Source organism: Pinus tabuliformis, chromosome 1_1 (assembly GCF_031772625.1).
Source record: "Pinus tabuliformis cultivar Carrire ecotype Pingquan chromosome 1_1, CPIR1, whole genome shotgun sequence".
NCBI classification, from domain to species: Eukaryota; Viridiplantae; Streptophyta; class Pinopsida; order Pinales; family Pinaceae; genus Pinus; species Pinus tabuliformis.
Genome location: NC_142297.1, coordinates 786,187,611 through 786,206,994, shown reverse-complemented (window position 1 = coordinate 786,206,994; position 19,384 = coordinate 786,187,611). Strand labels below are relative to the sequence as shown.

Below are 19,384 nucleotides of genomic sequence, written 5' to 3'. Positions count from 1 at the left end.
CTGAAACATGACACAAGGGACATGTATATATATATATATATATATATATATATATAAATTAGGGAATTACACAAAATATGAAACATATACACGATGATGATACAAATTCAATCACACAGCTAATGCATATAACCAAAATAGCATTGAGTGCAAATGCAATCCATCTCGAACCAAAAATACATCAACAAAGAGGCCCTAAATGGCTTGTATAGTCCAAAAAAATCATGGTACAACAAATAACTAGTACTATATAGTATATATCATCAAAATCATTGCCTATATTGGGATCCTCATCATCAATATCACCCTCGAAGCATTAAAATAAGACTTTATGAGTTATTAAAGTCACTTTACGAGGTATAAAAATACTATGTGCTTTATATTATTAAAGTCACTTAATTTTTTTAAGTTCATTTTATGCGGACAAAGGTACATGGTACAAAAACAACATCAAAGTGATTGGAGAGCTCATTTATGAGTGGGGAGACATAAAAAGGGGGTCAATGGGAGTTTAGACATCCACACTTGATCTAGGAAAGCTGAGATCTAATATCAACCCTTTTTGTAAGGGTTAGGGTTCTCTCAACATAATGAGACTAAAAAGGAGGAGAAAAGGCAAAAGAGCTCATATTTTTCTTGTGAATTTGTTGGAGAAGAGAAGAGCAAGAGAAGAGGAGGATGTGATTGCAAAGGTTTGCTGAAGGAGAGGATTACTCACAATAGTGAAAGACCACCTTATACCTCATGTGTAGGGAAGAAGTTGTTGGAAAGATGGTAGCCATGGTTGGCATTTTCATCAAGTGAAGAAATTGTAAAATTGTAAAATTTAAATTTTGCCTTCTAAATTATTCAAGTTGGCCTCCTTTTTAAACAAGTCAGATAGGCCCGATAAAGGCACTCATTCAACCCCCCTTTGAAATCTATATAAAGGAGTCCTCTCCTCCACTTTTTGCCACATCGATTTGTCTTGATGATCTCTGATCCAACGAAGTTAGGAGCAAAAGGGGGTTGAAAATATAAAGGACTATGGGACTTCTCTTGGCATTCATCTTATACTTGGTTAACGTTTAGGCTATTATATTGATGTTGTTTTTGATGCATTGATGGACTATGTACTCTCTTTCTCTCTTATATGGAAAGAATTTTCTGGGTTTTTTCCTTGTGGTTTTTTCCCTGGACTCAAACCTAATTTTTGTGTCTCTTGTCACATGGTTTTATGGTTATTTTCTACTGCTCTTTCATTTTTAATGGTTGAATTTTCTTCTATATAGTTGTTTAATGATATTGGATGAATGATATGTGAAATGAATGCTAACTGAATCATTGGAAGTATTTATTTGTGGAAGGAAATTTATTCTCGGTTGTTTGCCCTAGAAAAATTAACAGAGTGTGAGGGCTATGGTTTGATAAGTAGTTGAGAAAATTCCTTTACTTCTGGATCATCTCTAAGGCATTTGTTCTCCTTCCGTGGTTTCACTGATCTCTTTTGGAAGGCTTAACTCTATGTCATCCCTGTACTATGATATGAATCAAACGGACTATGGAAAACATTTATAATTTTGAGCTTCGAAGTTCTGTGGAGAAGTATTGTGAGGAGATACGAAATTCTAAACCAAGCCTCTGAAGTTGTAATCTTGTTATCTTATCTCTATTATACGAGCGCCTGTGACATGAAGTATCTTTGTGAAAATATGCAAGAGAGAGTTGAATCCCCGTGCCTTGAAAGTTTGTCTATTGGATAAGGCCGAGCTGAAGTTTCCTAAGGCAGTTCAAGCCCTTGTAATGCGAGTTGTCTCTGAGGCTAGGTGCAAAATTATATCTGTGGCAAGGTTCTTGTCTGCAATTATGAGAGCCTTATGGCATATTTTAGCATTTCCATGGACAAAGCTAGAAGGTCGATCTTGTAATAACCCTTGTAGTCTAAGGTACAAACTTGTGTTGATTTTTATGAGAAAGATCCGAACCTGTGGTTAACAAGCTGTGAAATAGGACCATACATTCATTTGAGATGTTCTATATCACTATTATTTGTGTATGCAAGATCCTTTGTTCTATGTGAATAAGGGAAGTATGATTCTATTTATATGTTTTTCTTGTGACACATTTTTATTCATGCAAATTTTTGTAACCTTTGTTTATGCGAAAGTTCTGTGACTCTTATGTGGCTTATGCATAAGTTCTCCTCTTTTGTTGCTCATGTGGAAGTCCTTTTGACACTTGTGAGTCTCGTGGCATCTTATGCAAACAACAATGGTAGCTTATGCGAGCTTCTGTGGCATCTACTTTACGAGGCTCCTATGGTATGCAAGATTTTGTGTTATGTGAATGTTACATCCGAGGTATCCAAGATCCAATATGCAAGATCTTGTGGTATGCAAGGCCTATTCTCTATGATATACAAAGCTCCTAAGACATTTCTTCTCTATGGAATAATCCAAAGACAGTAAACTAATAACTGTGATAATATGCTCCTTCCTAATTCAATGGTGTGATCCAAGTTCAATACATGACTGAAGCTGAAGTCTATATTACATCTCTGTGGTAATCCGAGTTTTGATGAATTTGATGATAAAAGGGTCGAGCTTCCTGTATGCAAAAAAAATGTATTTAAGTGCGAGTTCTAGTCCCATGGATATCAACTGTGACTAGATTCGTGCCTCTATTGTGACAAGCTTAATTAAAGATCTATGATCCAAATTGAATGTGATTGATTTGGAAATTCTATGCTAGAGGCGTTGAGTTCTGTGCATTCTTCACTATAGAGTAAGGTTGTGACTTAAAAATTTTCATGGTTTTGGTCGAAGTTTGAGTTTCAAAATCTTCAATAGCTCATTGTTTTGACAAAGAAAGTGGTTATAGAGACTCCTTCTATGCTAATGATTGAGGCATTGTTTTTGGGGGTATGCATGTCATTGAGCTTCTATATGCGAGCTTCATATATTTTTGCACGAGCTACCTATCTCTGTTGTACAAGGCACCTAGTTTATTTGAAAATCTAAATTCATATACCTATGGCACCATGCGAAGTCAATTCATTGAGATATGATTGAAAGTTTGGGTACCCAATCAAGTTTGTGGGAGACTCTCTCTTCTATACATAAAGGTATGTCGAATTACACTGCAAAAAGGCTGGCCTAATTATACTGGAAGCCATGAAGCCGACTAATATAAGAAATTTTGTGGAAGGATTTGGGGAAATACCAACTATCTAGGTAGGGATAAGAAGGATCCCAATGAATCCCCAGAGGAAAGATAAGAAGGATGGAGCAAAATATCCGTACTGAAGGATTAAGCTAATCATTAAGAATAGGAAGATTTAGGGAAATACCCACGAGAGGAGGTGGGGAAGTATCCCAATGAATCCCCAGAGAAGGTAGGAAGAATAGAAGGATCATCCATCCCCATACTAGGGCTTTAGGGATGGTACATCTTGAGCTCTTGAGAAGTTGTATTGAAGTAAAGCTTGTCACAAAAGTTTGAAGGGTTAAAATTGGAACATGTTGTGAAAGACATTGTCATATACCTTATGAGACAATAATGATAGGTGGCTCCAAATCTCAAATTACGAGTTTGCAAAGTTTTGAAATTTCAAAGTATTGAACCAGGGTTGGAAGCTCCTTGAAGACCAACACCTCTCTTGCTATATAACTAAGAGCTTGCACAAATATTTGAGTATAAATCACAAGGGTATATGATGGAATCTATTGAACAGATGCTGTCAATTACTATGATAAAAGAGTTTCTTGATTTGAAGCATGTAATCTCCTCTTCAAAGCCTGAAATTTTGCCGAGGATTTGAATCAACCAAGATTTAAAAGTCTGATTGTTTGTCTAGTTTCTTGGAGTGATTTGGGTTTGCAAACCCCTAGTAAGGGTTTGATCAAGAAAGCCCTAGGGGTTGAAAAACCCTAAGATTTCTTATATTGAAGAATGATGAAGTGGAAAAGAATGCAAGAATGAATCTTTTTTAAAAACCTTAGGACTGATTGAAGAAGATAAGTGCTAGGGTCTGTAAACCCTAGCCTAAATTTGAAAGATCATTAGGGTTTGTAGTTAAGACCCTAGTCAATCAATTGAGAAACCTATCTATAGTTGGTGATGAAAGTCTAGGGCTTATAGATTGATTGCTTCTGCTTAAAAAGAAACCCTAGCTCCTAGAAGATTTGACATCTTGATGACGAGGTTGATTTGTAGGTTGGATGCAAGAAGGCTAAAGTTTAAGAGGGAGATGACAATTTCTCAAAAGATAAGTATCTTGTACTTCGTTTTATTTTTGAATAGTTAGTGATGATGTGGATTCCTTGATGATGATATAGACTCCTTGATAATGATGTGGATGACGTCAATTCCTTGTTGATAATATGGACTTCTTGATGATGTGACTCTTTGATGTTGATTATGAATTCCTTGATGATGTGGACTCTTTGATTTTGATGATGAACTCCTTAATGATGTGGACTTCTTAATGATGATATGGACTTCTTGATGACATGGAATCCTTGATGATGATGATGTGGACGAGATGAACTTCTTGATGAGTTGAACAAGGTTTACTGGACCCAAGAAGACTAAGATCAAGAGGGCGCTAGCATATATTCAAGAGATAAGTACTTTCTTAATTGTTTATATTGTTGTTTCATTATTTGTCTCTTGTCTTTGTATATCTTGCTTGGTTGTATTTGTTCTTCCAAGACTTCCAAGGTGTGGCAATCATTGAAAAGATTGAAGAACAAAGTCACAAAGAAGACTTGTGATTGGATGAGCATTGGACTCGATGGGAGCAGACAAGATGAACCTAATTGAAGCATGTTTTGATTCATGATGTAAAGAAGTCCGTTGTGAAGATGGCTTGAAGTCTTGAAAATTAGTGTTGATCCAAATCTGCTGAAGAAGAGCACATTACTTTTTTGCTATGTGTGGATGATGTGTTTCTGACAAGGACCGAGGTCCTCTTCGTCTCGTGTAAGAGGGAGCCGATTGAAGAATTGTAAGATTGAAAGTATGGCATGAACTGAGTGAAATCCTTGCTGAGGTTGTGGCATAATGGACTGAATCCCTGGACACTTACTTGATGAAAAATTTGAAGAAGCTGTGAGAATGTACTGAATCCCTTTGATTGGCTCGTTGAACCACCTGACGCATGGAATTACTTACTCTAACTTGATTGGATGTATTGTTCTGAATGACATGGATGTTCTTGCTGAATGTTGTTGAGAAATCAATGCTAGTAGAATTAGAGTTAGATTTCTCTTTCTTGATAATTAGTTGTGAATTATGTTGGCTTCTTTTACTTATTTGTTATATTATCTTTCATCAAGCAATTACCAAATTATGTGTGTATGTATGAAGATCACAAAAACACAAGACACAAGATGTAGACACTCTGCCAGGGCAAAACCCCTATCTAGGGGAAAACCTAGTCAAAATCTCTTCCTTCAATAGTTTTTCTTGAGACTCTTCAACCTAGACAAGGAAAAATTCCATCTCCCAGAGGAATCCAAACGGGAGAGAGAGATAGCCCAAAATTTCGATTTTCTCTTTTCCTTCCACTTTCTCCAACTTCGCACTTTTCTAGCTCTTTCTTCTGGATATCGAACTTATGAGTGAGTGTGCGCTCCAAATGAATTCTATCTCCTTGTATATATAGGCTTGAGGTGAGGTCGAATTGCCTTATTTGAGGTTGAGTTGATCTCCTTGAGGCTGACTTGGTGTGGAGGTGTCAAATACCTAAATTGACTCAATAATAAATCTTTTTACATGTTTCAAAAGCCCAAGAAAGGTCTCATAAAATGTACAATGACTTTAATGATTCAATATAAATCCTAGGAGTCGTCAATGGGGACTTTGATTAATAAAATATGACCCAAGCATGAAATCCATGCTTTAATAAGTCATTGTGATAATAATATTTTTTTTCCTTCTTTTGATAAGTACATTACATAATGACTCAAATGCATTTATGAATATCGAACCTAGTTACATTTTTCAACACTCCCTCTTAGTTAACGAGGTATTCATAATAACATATACAAGTACAAGGAAGATCTCAAACCATATGAACTATGAAGAGTTTAGGCACCGCAATGTCAGGGACTAGATTCCTAACCAGGGAAATCTATCCAAGGTCTCTCAATAGTTTAGGCACCGCAGTGCCACGGACTAGATTCTTGACTAGTGAAATCTATCCGAGTGGGACTAAGATGGACTAAAAATTTCAGCCTCTCTAGGTACCATCAATTTTACTTACTAACCATCAACCTAGGGATTCAGGTGCGTATATGAGGTCAAAGCTCTATGACCAATGCCACCCACACCACTGCCCCTACTTTGGGATCTAGACAACAACATATAGTGCCAACTAGATGTCCTCCCAGACACTATGTCTCACACACAAAACCTCAACAAATCTCTTCCAATTTTTTCTCATCATCGACAAGATCAACAATACCAACTAAACCAATCATGCTTCTAAGATATTCGAACTTCTTATTAGGAAGAGACTTTGTTAGTATATCGGTTCCCTGATTGTCTGTTGGGACATGCTATAGCTTCACGATCCCATCTTGCACCAAGTTCCTAATTTAGTGGAACTTATTGTTAATATGCTTCGTCTTAGCATGAAATACACGACCTCCAAACATCTTGATGCAACTTTGATTATCACAGTTTATCATAGTATGATCTTGTTAAATTTGGCAACTAGGGCCAAACTCCACCTTGGACAAATCATATGACGGAGTTGATATTTTTATTGGATTCCTCTTTCCGAGAGGTGTAGGATTGATCTAAATATCATCTCATTCTGACATGTACAAATGGAATTATGAATTTATTTCTATTATGGATAAATTGTCAAGGTCGGCCAACAAACTAATGTTAGAAGCCCACAAGACATGTCTTTTCATCCTCAATGTTGCATATAAATAGGAGCATCTACCTCATTTGGACACTCATCTTCACTTACACATCTCTCTCCTTCCTTATTTGATTGGGTGTACGAATTTTTGGGCAGTCTGTCTCTCCACACGTGTGAAGGACAAGACTGTAATTTTCTGTTTTGGGCATTGATTGACTTGCAGGAGGGTTTGTACAGCGTTGACCGGGCAACAATTGACTTGGTTTGACTATGTTTTCCTTGGAGATAATTATGTTTGGGCAGGCCGCATTTTTGGGTACAGAAATCGAGACATTTTGGGTTGTTTAACCAGCGTTGACCACAGGAAAGTTGATCACAAGTTTGACTTTGCGTTGATAGAGTTTGACTAATATTTTGATGATTGTTTTGGGCTGATTTACACTGTCCTTGGAGGCCAAATTGATTGGGTTTGACCAAGCTGATTTGGAAGAGTAATTTTGCCCTGTTTCACTAGCATTGACTTTTTGTTTAGGTCATCTTGTTGACTATAGTTTGACTGGATAGATTTGATTGTGATTGGGCAAGTGAATTTTGTATATTGTACTCTCTCTCTGTTGAACTTTTGAAGAATAATAAGAAGATTTGATGAGAGGGCTTTCCCCACATTGGGGTTTTTCCCTGGTATCCGCCAAATATTGTGTCCTCCTGTCTTGGCTTGTCTTCTGGTTATTGTTTATGTTCTATCTGCATTGTAATATCATGTTAATGTGATTAATAATCGAGAAATTGATATCGGGCTAATAACAAAATTGAAGTAAAATTGCTCTTAAGCATAGAACATACCATTGTTATCTAAAATTAACATGGAATTAGAGCTGAGGTGAAGACAAGGTCCAAGCAAGATTGAGAAGAGCAATGACTGAAATTTGTTGGACAAGGACAAGATTCAATGGGCTTCATATCTGACTTCAAATTTGATGACAAGCTCAATGATAGATCTGATTATCAGGAATGGAAGATGTCTCTTGACTTGACTTTGGGGGAGCAAGAGGCTATGGACTATGTGTTGGGAAAGATCACTGAACCTCCTTCAAATGCTTTTGTTGTTGCACAAACCAAGTACAAGAAAGGTGAAGTCAAATCTAAGAATATCATCAGGGATTCCATTAGCAAGCACTTGGTTGCATACATCTATGATTTGAACACATCCAAAGAGATGTATGATAGGTTGGTTGGCATGTTCAAGGTTAGTAATGCAAACCAAGTCCTCTTTCTCAAAAACAAGTTGAAGGACACAAAGAAGGGAAGAGGTGAAGATATTCAATCCTACTTCATGAGGATTATCGAGATCAAGAACGATCTACTTTTGATTGGAGAATTTATTGCTGATAGGGAGCTTACTCTCATTTCCCTTGGAGGTCTCCCTCTTGATTGACATGTATTCAACACTACTATAATCGACAATGACAGGATTCTAGGTTTTGAAGAATTCCTGACAAGATGTGCTCAAGAAGAAACAAGGATGTTGCAGAGAGACTTGCCTTCAAATAGGAATGATCCTACTGCATTCTCCGCTCATGCTAAAAGAAAGAACAATGCAAGATTCAAAGAAGCAATGCCAAGGAAGACGAGATTTAAAGAAGGAAGGAAGGGAAATTTGTAATAGGTTTGGACGCTATGCAAGGGAGTGTCCTAATAGAAAGGGATACACCTCGAGATGATGACTACCACAACAATTCCAGGGGCAACAACAATCAAAGGAATGGCAGGTTAAACAACAAAGGAAAAAGGAATGCTCCCGCTACTCAACATGGAAATAGTCGACCTCCCAAAAGATCAAGAAATTCCAGGTATAACTAATCTAATGTTGTAGATAACAAGCAAATAGAATTTTATCTTCTATCTGCCCTCTCTACTGCCTCTCCTCCAGACACCTTGGGAAATTGGTTGATTGATAGTGGTGCCTAGAGGCACTTCACTGGGTAAAAGGAAGCTCTCTCAAATCTGATAGAAAAGGATACAAATTTAGAAATCATTCTTGGGGACAACGCCACCTATCCTGTGAAAGGATTTGGGAATGTTACTCGTCAATTGACTCAAGTTAACACCATTCATCGACAAGAAGTACTATATGTACCCGATCTAAAGAAGAACTTGGTATCTTTCTCAATGATGGAAGACAAAGGATTCAAGGTTGACAACTTCAATCAAGTTGGAGGAAGTCTAGTGGGAGATATGTCTTGCGACACATCTCTTCAATCCGAACTATGGTGCTGGAGGTTTGCTCATCTTCATGATAAGGCTCTACTCGATGTGAGGAAGATGGTAGCAATGATGCCCGAATTTAAAGTAGAACATGAAGGTGTTTGTCAAGGATGTGCCCAAGGAAAACATACAAGGGGACTATTCCCCTCAAGTGAAAGCAAGACTACTCACATTTTGCAATTGGTTCATTATGATCTATCTGGTATAATGCCCGTGACATCTTTGGGAGGATACTTATATTATATTATCTTTGTGGATGACTTCTCTCGCAAAACTTGGATTTATTTCTTGAACAAGAAGGATGAAGTGTTCACATGGTTTCGTTCTTTCAAGTGAAAATCAAACAGGGAAAAAGATTAAGATATTGAGGACCGATAATGGAACCGAGTATGAATTAAATGAATTCAATGACTATGGTAATGAAGCTGGCATTAAGAGGGAGACTACTACCACATATACTCTTGAGCAAAATGGTGTTGCCGAAAGGAAGAGTCGTTCCATTATAGAAGCCACTTGTACCATGCTACATGATCAAAGCCTTCTGAAGTTCCTATGGGGTGAAGCTGCCAACACTGTCATGTATGTTCAAAATAGATGCCCACACCAAGCATTGGACTTCAAAACTCTGAAGAAGTTTTCACTGATAAGAAACTTGATGTCTCTCATTTTATAATTTTTGGTAGTCTCGTGTATTCATGTGCCGAAATAAAAGTGAAGCAAATTGGAGGCATTTGGGAAGAAAGGAACATTTGTGGGCTATAATGAAACTTCTAAGGCATATAGAATTTATGTGCCTGGTCAAAAGGAAGTAGAGATAAGTCATGATGTCACCTTTGATGAAGATGCTTCCCTTGGGAAGATTAACAACCTTCCTATCTTAAGGAAGGACAAAGAAGCAGATACATGAAAACAGGGGGAAATTGTTTTGGGCAAATTTAGTGTTTTATCAAATGCCTAACCCTCTAAACTTAGTAGCTAGTCTAGAAACAATATCCAAAGTAATTTGCTACCTTTTCTTTAATCAATAGATAAGAGAGGTAAGAGGAGAAACCAACCTGTAGCTTTCATTTGCTCCCTCTCTCCTTTGACTGATACTGCCGCTCCTTTCCGTACTTAACTCTCTTGGAAAGTACCTGCACACAAGCGGAGATAGAAACCCATCAAAGCATACAATAAAGATCTGTTAATTAAACATATCATAGAATCGAGAATACAATATACATCATATAAGAACATGAATGGAAAAAGCTTAGAATTCTTTATTGATAAAAGCAAAGATTACAACCCATGAATGTTCATGCTTGATTCAGTGTCTTCCTTCCAGTTTTGATCCCTTCTCTCCTCTTGAATGATGTGCTGATGTCGACAAGAAGCGACTCGTCGCAGGAGGGCCTTGATGTATCCCACATCAACGACACGAAACGAGGTAAATGATTTTGGAGATTAAATATCGATTGACGACACAAGGTTCAGGAATGGCAGACATGAAAATGAAGGTTTATTGTATTGTAAAGGATGAGGTTTCGAACTGAATGACTTCTCTTGAACATATCGACGACACTGAATGAATTGGCAGCATTGACCCAAAACTAAGTAATGGATGGTATGATAGACCAACGGTGTGATAACCATCAAGCTGAATGACTCAACCCACATAGTCACGGTGATGAGGTGAAAGTGTCATGTCCAAGAGTGACCTGCTACCATAAAGTGTTCTCAGTTTTTTCCCATTTTCCCCAGTCATTTCTGACCAGTTATTCTTATCAAGCTTGAAGAGGATAACATATGCTTGTTGTATAATTTCACCCTTTGGGTGAATCCATCGCTATTTGATGTTTTAACGAGTCTAGTGAAGGTGAAACTCGGTCTTGTCTAGATGGACAAGTTTGTCACTATTTAATGTTTTTAACAAGTTTAACGACAAAGATAACTCGATCCTTTTCACATTTAGAGAGTTTGAAAAGGAACTAAAAGGAAACTCCACAAGTTCTTTTTTGTAAAATAATCTCTCAAGTCCGAAAAAGCATAAAATAATACAAGAGAGATATCGTTTCCAATCCGTTAACGCGCTGGAAAGGACAAGCACTCGGCAATCTTTTTATATTTAGAGTCTGAAAAGAGCTTAAAGAGGACTCCAAAGGGGTTCCTTTTTTGTTTTCAACAAAGCTCGAAAAAGCGATAAAAGTTTGCTTTGTGGTCAAAGATGTTCAATTTACATGTAAGCACATCATAACTGCATATCAGTTGTTGACCCTGTTCGAGATGTCATCAAAATAGATTAAAAAATACATGTTCATGGATTAAATAAATGAAAACAAATATTTACTCGATTAATGTGCAAAGAATAAATATAAAAACTGGTTCTTACCATTCATTTTCACCATCTCGTTTTTACCTTTTGATCTCTGGAGTAGTTGTTCCGAAGTTCACTAGTTGATTGTAGAGGATTCAACGGATCATTCCTCGTGCTGTTTGGACCAAGTAGGATCTAATTCTGTTCTCTTTCATTTTATTCTCTATTTTAGTTAAGAAAGGTTTTAGGGTTTTGCGGCCCCTAGGGTTTCATTTTCTAATTCAGAGATTAAAATGGTAATTATATGGAGAGAACGAGAGCATGAAGAATAGGATATCATAGCCTTGAATAATCAGGGAACAGTTGAGGCCCTAAGAAATTGTGGGTTACTCAAGTATTTCCAGTTATCCAACATGCGGCAGCAGATGGATCTTTTACGGTTCCTTGTTCAATCATGGGATCCGACTGATCAGTCTTTTCACATTCGGGACAAAGAGGTCCCTTTTACCATCGATGATATATACTTCCTAACTGGACTGTCGAGGCGGGGTGCCCCCATTTCACTAACAGGACTTTCCCTCGGGGGTAGACCAGTGAAAGATTATGTGCGCCAGTTCTGTAGGCAGGGTGCCCAGCCTAGCAAAGACAGAAGGATACTTATCAAGGATGTTAGTGATTTACCGCTAAGGACGATCCTTTTTACCATTGCCAAATTGGCTGGCAGTGCAACACTTCATTTGGCCAACAAATCATACATGTAGTATGCTTTAGAATGTTTAGAGCCAAAGGTGTTCAACTGGTGTGGGGCTGTCTTTTCATCTGTGAAAGAGCAACTGACCAAGGTGAAAAGAGGAAAGATCAAGAATTTCGGCTATGGATCAATCGTGATTTCTTTTGCCTTGGAGAGAATTCCTCTCTTGCAGCCACAACTTATTTCACTGGGTGTATCTGGACCAAGAGACCCACGGATGCAGAGGTGGACAGATCTTATGGCTAGGCATGGTGCCCATTCTTCGATCGTATTTACCCCTACATTCTTTGAATGGTTCAATCGACAGGAGATGACTTTCACAGAATATCCATATTCAAGAATGGATTTCCGTGGCGATCCAGAGTTACCATTACCAGTTGGAGCAATGTGGGGTGCTATTGGTAAATTGTTTGACCAAGTGTTTTTAATTTTTAAAGTTTTTGCATTTTTTGTGTTTTCTTGATTAATTCCAAGACTAAACAAAACCATTTTTTTTTTATGTATTCAGATATCGGACCTGTTCAACTTGTGGGGGACCCACGAGATGTAGTTGGATCAACACAAAGATCTGTAGGGAGAGCGGTTCTCCGAGACTTGGATTTGGCCGAGACTTTGGCTGAATTGCAAGATCACATAGAGGGATTAACTAGTCTACTTAGTTACTTTTTCTGCATACATTTTAGTTTTGGGTCAGATGACCAATTTTTGTCTTGAACACAAACTGTTTGTAAAAACTTTTTACAATTACCTATTTTGCTTTCAGGGTTTTATTATGGTTGAGTGATGCAGTCCTATTCAACTAATGATGCTAATTGAAAATATTTACTTTACATATGTTGCAAATTTTTATTTAACACATAATTTGCTAGAGAGTCAGTTAATGTGTTTAGATTTCTGGAAAAATGTTGATATTGAATAAACTCAAAATACCTTTCCAAAATACGAATTCTAAGGAACATACGATAAATTGTTGGGTTTCAGACGGTATAAACGCCAGTAATTTGTAGTACAACGAGCTGTGAGTCCAACCTAATGATGATTCGGTGAATGCCAAGTGAAATGGCATCAGAGAGAAGTTCAATCAACGCGCTATACTCAGCGATATTGTTTGTCGATCGACCAATGCAAATCCCTCTAAAACTCATTAACTCGCCGCTTGGAGCGAAAATAGCCCATGCTGCAGAAGATAGGTTCTGTGTACTACGACTAGCACCATTGGCGTAACCAACAAATGGTTCCGAAAAGTTCGACATCTGCAACAAATGCGAAGTGGATTACTTAACCAAATAAAAACCCTAAAAGAAACATACTCATAGATGCAATCCAAGCATATTTACGTGAGTTTTACCATACTTAACTAAGCATAGTAATGTTTTAAATACAACCCATTTCTCGGCTTAGACAATTTAATTCCGTCATAATCTACTAAATCGTAGGCACCTTTCGTCAAAACGTGCTTAACAATATAAGGGCCCATCCAAAGTGGTTCAAATTTTCCTGCCCCAATTTTATTAGACTCTTGATCGTAAAGCAAGACCAGGTCACCCTTTGAGAAGACACGAGGCTTGACATTTTTATCATATTGCGCCTTTACCCGTTTCTTGTGCGCTTTGTTAGCCAATGCGGCATCACAACGGGTTTCAGCTAGATGGATTAATTCCAAGAAATGTGCTTCTTCTTCAGAAGTATCAAGTAGCAGGTCAATTGCGAGTTTGAGTGATGAAATTTCACATTGAATTGGCAACACTGCTTCCAAACCATACACCGACTGAAAGGGTGTGAATCCGGTAGCATTTCTCACCGAGGTCCGATATGCCCACAAAACCGAGCACAAGATTAAATGCCAATTTCGTTTATGAACTCCAATCATTCGTTGCAACATGCACTTAAGGACTTTGTTGATAGCCTCAACTTGTCTATTAGCCTGCGGATAATATGGAGTAGAACTATCATGTGACAGTCCTAACTTGGCAGTCAACTCAACCATCATGTGATTACGAAAATGTGACCCATGATATGTAACTATGGCTTGTGGTACACCAAACCTGGCAACCACATGGTTGAAGAAAAATAATGCAGCCATTTCACCGCTGTTGTTTAATATAGGCATCGACTCGGCCCATTTGGTAAAATAGTCAACAACGACTATAATATACCCATGCCCCTCGATCGAGGTGGGGTTACATGTCATGAAATCAATGCCCCATTTAGCGAATGGTCCAACAATGACTACTGGATGCAAAGGTGCAGGTGGTAATCTGGTTTTCCGATCAAATATTTGACATGTATGACAACTTCTGACAGCGATTATGCAATCTTTGAATATTGTTGGCCAGAAGTAACCAGCGCGGAGAATTTTCTGTGTTGTAGTATATCCAGATAAATATCCACCACAAGCACCTGAATGATATTCATTCAAAGCTTTCTCGGCCTCCTCATGAGTGAGGCACTTACGTAAAATCGTATCGATACCACGACGATAAAGCATATCACCAACGATCAGATAATTTCTGGCTTGGTATCGGATACGTCGCTATTGAGAGTGAGAGGTATCAGGCCGGAAAGCTTGGGTCTGGAGATAGATCAGTATATCCCCATACCATGGATCACTTGACGAAATGAGAAACAAAGACTCATCCAAGATTGATGTTACAGGTCAATTTGGGCACATCAATCCCGACTTCCAGATCCATATTATTAGGGTCCATCAAGCCCTAATTTAGTTGTTTTCATTCCCTAATGAGGTCAACCTACATCATGATTGCCTCCCAAGAGTTTCCATGACACCATTCATCCAAAAAGTGTCCCTAAAGAGATTAGCGCAGGTAGCCTTCTATCAAGTTGCATCGCAATGCAGAAACTGCACTGACTAGGTGCATTGCAGCGCACTTAGCCTTTGTTTCACCTGCGCTGAGCGAGATTCATCAAATTTTTTAAATGAATCCATTGGATTCCTCATCCAATGGATACTTCTGGAAGTTTCCAGGTTGATTGAGCTCGCATTTGGATGAGGAAGAAGATGAATGAACCTCAATCCATTATCCCTTCCTCCATGGAACCACTTCCCAAATTTCGTAGAGCATTCATGAAGGCCATTAATGGCTTAACCTCCTCCATTCAGCGATAAATTGACCAAGCATTCAAAGGCTGGTCTAAGTTGGAATTTCCTGAGCTAAGGAAATGCTATTTGAATGAGATTAGTAAGAGTATTGTAATGATGTCGAATTTTTGTTTCATGAGGAGAGAAGGGATCGAAACTGGAAGGAAGACACTGAATCAAGCATGGACATTCATGGGTTGTAATTTTTCCTTTTATCAATAAATAATTCTAAGCTTTTTCCATTCATGTTCTTATATGATGTATATCGTATTCTCGATTCTATGATATGTTTAATTAACAGATCTTTCTTGTATGCTTTGATGTGTTTCTGTCTCGGCTTATGTGCAGGTACTTTCCAAGAGAGTTAAGTACGGAAAGGAGCGGCAGAATTGGTCAAAGGAGAGAGGGAGCAAGCAAAAGCTACAGGTTGGTTTTTCCTCTTACCTCTCTTATCTGTTGATTAAAGAAAAGGTAGCGAATTACTTTGGCTGTTGTTTCTAGACTAGCTACTAAGTCTAGAGGGTTAGGCGTTTGATAAAAGGAAAGATTACAACCCATGAATGTTCATGCTTGATTCAGTGTCTTCCTTCCAGTTTCGATCCCTTCTCTCCTCATGAAGCAATAATTCGACATCATTACAATACTCTTACTAATCTCATTCAAACAACATTTCCTTAGCTCAAGAAATTCCAACCTAGACCAGCCTTTGAATGCTTGGTCAATTTATAGCTGAATGGAGGAGGTTAAGCCATTAATGGCCTTCATGAATGCTCTGCCAAATTTGGGAAGTGGTTCCATGGAGGAAGGGATAATGGATTGAGGTTCATTCATCTTCTTCCTCATCCAAATGCGAGCTCAATCAACCTGGAAACTTCCAGAAGTATCCATTGGATGAGGAATCCAATGGATTCATTTAAAAAATTCGATGAATCTCTCTCAATGTAGGAGAAACAAAGGCAAAGTGCGCTGCAGTGCATCCAGTCAGTACAGTTTCTGCATTGCAATGCAGCCTGATAGAAGGCTACCTGCGCTGATCTCCTTAGGGACACTTTTTGGATGAATGGTGTCATGGAAACTCTTGGGAGGCAAGCATGATGTAGGTTGACCTCATTAGGGAATGAAAACAACTGAATTAGGGCTTGATGGACCCTAATAATACGGATCTGGAAGTCGGGATTGATGTGCCCAAATTGACCTGTAATAGAAATGCATGATGAGTCGATGCCTAATGCTGAAGGACCTATGGATCCCATTGATCCAACTCCCATGAGCCCTCTTAAAAAAGGAGACCCTCATGGCTTAGGGAAACTCTCGAAGATGCCGAGAGACATATTGCACCAAGGGGGACATTTCGTGAAAGTAAGAAGCCGAACAGGTACCAAGGGTACTTAATTGCCATGAGCACCATTATTCAAAATGAGCCTTGCACATTTGAAGAAGCTGTGAAACAACAAGTATGGAAGGATGCTATGAATGAAGTGTATGAGTTGATTTTGAAGAATGATGTCTGGGATGTGGTCCCTAGACCCCAAGACAAATCTGTTTTCACCTCTAAATGACTCTACAAGATCAAGCATGGAGCTGATAGAAGTGTTGAGAAGTTCAAGGCCAGATTTGTTGCTCGAGGCTTTTCTAAAAAAGAAGGTGTGGACTATGATGAGATATTTGCACCTGTTGCTCGATATACCACCATCCATTCAATTATAGCCCTTGCTGCCTCTCAAGGATGGAAGCTACACCAGATGGATGTCAAGATCGCCTTCTTGCATGGTTCAGTTAAGGAGGAAGTCTATGTAGAACAAACCGAGGGGTTTGAAGTCCATGATCAAAATACACATGTACGCAGGCTGAAGAAAGCCCGATATGGGTTGAAGCAAGCACCACGGGCTTGGTATGAGAGGATTGACAACTATCTGATGAAGCTGGGTTTTACATGAAGTGAAGCTGAACTGAACCTTTACTTTAAGGTTGAGAATGATAGACCTCTCATCTTGGTACTTTATGTGGACAATCTCTTTCTGTCAAGTGTATACCCTCTCATTCATCAATGCAAGAGGGGCTTCTGAGTTCGAGATGAAGGATCTAGGACTGATGCATTATTTCCTAGGGTTGGAGGTCTGGCGAAAGCCAGGTGATATTTTCCATTCTCAAGGAAAATACATTGTGAAGTTACTTGAAAGATTTTGGATGGTGGATTGCAAGTCTGTGACTATTCTAATGGAACTTAACTTGAACAAGTTACGTGACAATGCTGCTGGGCCTGATTTGGGAAGTCCTTCTAAGTATCGTCAACTCGTGGGGGCCCTGATGTTCTTGGTGAACTCCCGTCCGGACATATGCTTTGCAGTGAATACATTGAGTCAATTTATGGTCGAGCCTCATCACATACATTGGATTGCTGCCAAGAATCTTTTGAGATATCTTTGGGGCACAATCACTTATGGACAAAGATACATTGCTGGGAATGTGAGGCTCCATGGTTATTCTGATGCTGACTAGGCTGGCAACGTGATTGATCTTAAAAGCACATCTGGATGGATCTTCTCTCTAGGTTCTGCTTCGATATCCTTTAAGTAGGAAGCAGAAATCAGTTATTACCGTTATTTTGAGCACTGCTGAGGCCGAATATATTGCTGCTAGTATGGCCCCCTGTGAAGCTGTTTGGTTGAGGAAGCTCTTTAGTGAGCTGTTTGGACATGTGGTAGATACCATTGTGATCTATTGTGACATGTACAAATGGAATTTTAATTTATTTCTATTATGGAGAAATTGTCAAGGTCGGCCAACAAATTAATGTAGGCTCAAAAGCCCACAAGACATTTTTGTTCATCCTCAATGTTGCATATAAATAGAAGGAGCATCTACCTCATTTGGACACTCATCTTCACTCACACATCTCTCTCTCTCTTCATCTGATTGGGGGTGCGGATTTTGGGACAACCTCTTTCTCCACATGTGCGAAGGACAAGACTGTAATTTTTTGTTTTGGGCGTTGATCGAATTGCAAAAGGGTTTGACCAACATTGACCGAGCAATAGTTGACTTGGTTTGATTGCATTTTTCTTGGAGATAATTCTGTTTGGGCTGGTTGCATTTTTGGGCACAAAAATCGAGACATTCTGGGCTATTTGACTAACGTTCACTGCAGGTTTGACTATGCGTTGATCGAGTTTGACTAATATTTTCGAGACTGTTTTGGGTTGATTCAGGCTATCCTTAGAGGTCGAATTGACTGGGTTTGACCGAGTTGATTTGGAGGAGAAATTCTGCCCTGTTTGACTAATTTTGACTTTCTGGTTAGGGCATCTTGTTGAATGCAGTTTGACATGACAAATTTGACTGTGATTGGGCAAGTGAATTTTGTATATTGTACACTCTCTTTGCTGAAGTTTTGAAGAATAATAAGAAGATTTGATTAAAGGGTTTTCTCCACATTGGTGTTTTTCTCGGGCATCTGCCAAATATTGTGTCCTCTTGTCTTGGCTTGTCTTCTGGTTATTGTTTATGTTATATTTTCATTTTACGATCATGTTAATATGATTGCTGATTTGGAAATTGATATTGGGATAATAAGCAAATTGAAGTAAAATCGCTCTTACGTATAGAACATACCATTGTTATCTAAAAATAACAGAACCAGAGGCTTCTTGAACAAATCTGTCAGAGGCTTCCTCAACGATACAACCTCTTTTTCTACATCACCTGCAACCACATATCTTTCTTCAACACTACTCAATGCAACAAGATCTTTCTTTCTACTAATCCGTGATATCATGGAAGATCCCGAACTAAAGCAACTTGTAGTGCTTATTCCATCGATCTCATTGCTAGTCCAATCAAAATTTGTGAAGCCAATAAACTTGAATTCCTTGCTATTGTACTTTAGGCAGTGATGCACAGTGCCATGAAGATATCTCCATATATGCCTGATCGCAATCCAGTGATCATGACGAGGCTCCAATTGAAACTAACTAAGAATCTTCACAACAAAGCATATATCTGGCCTAGTATTTACTAGATACATAAGAGAACCCACCAACTGACAATAGGAGGTAGGATCTACGAGATTGTCAGAGCTTCTCAACTTCATGAGATTAGTGATCATAGGAGTAGTCATGG

General features: G+C 38.5%; 1 protein-coding gene across 8 annotated transcripts in view; it reads left to right on the top strand.

The window, feature by feature from the left end:
* The window catches only part of LOC149216348 (putative U3 small nucleolar RNA-associated protein 11), a 61,750-nt gene that overhangs the window by 28,747 nt on the left and 13,619 nt on the right, over positions 1-19,384 (top strand). The window lies entirely within an intron of this gene.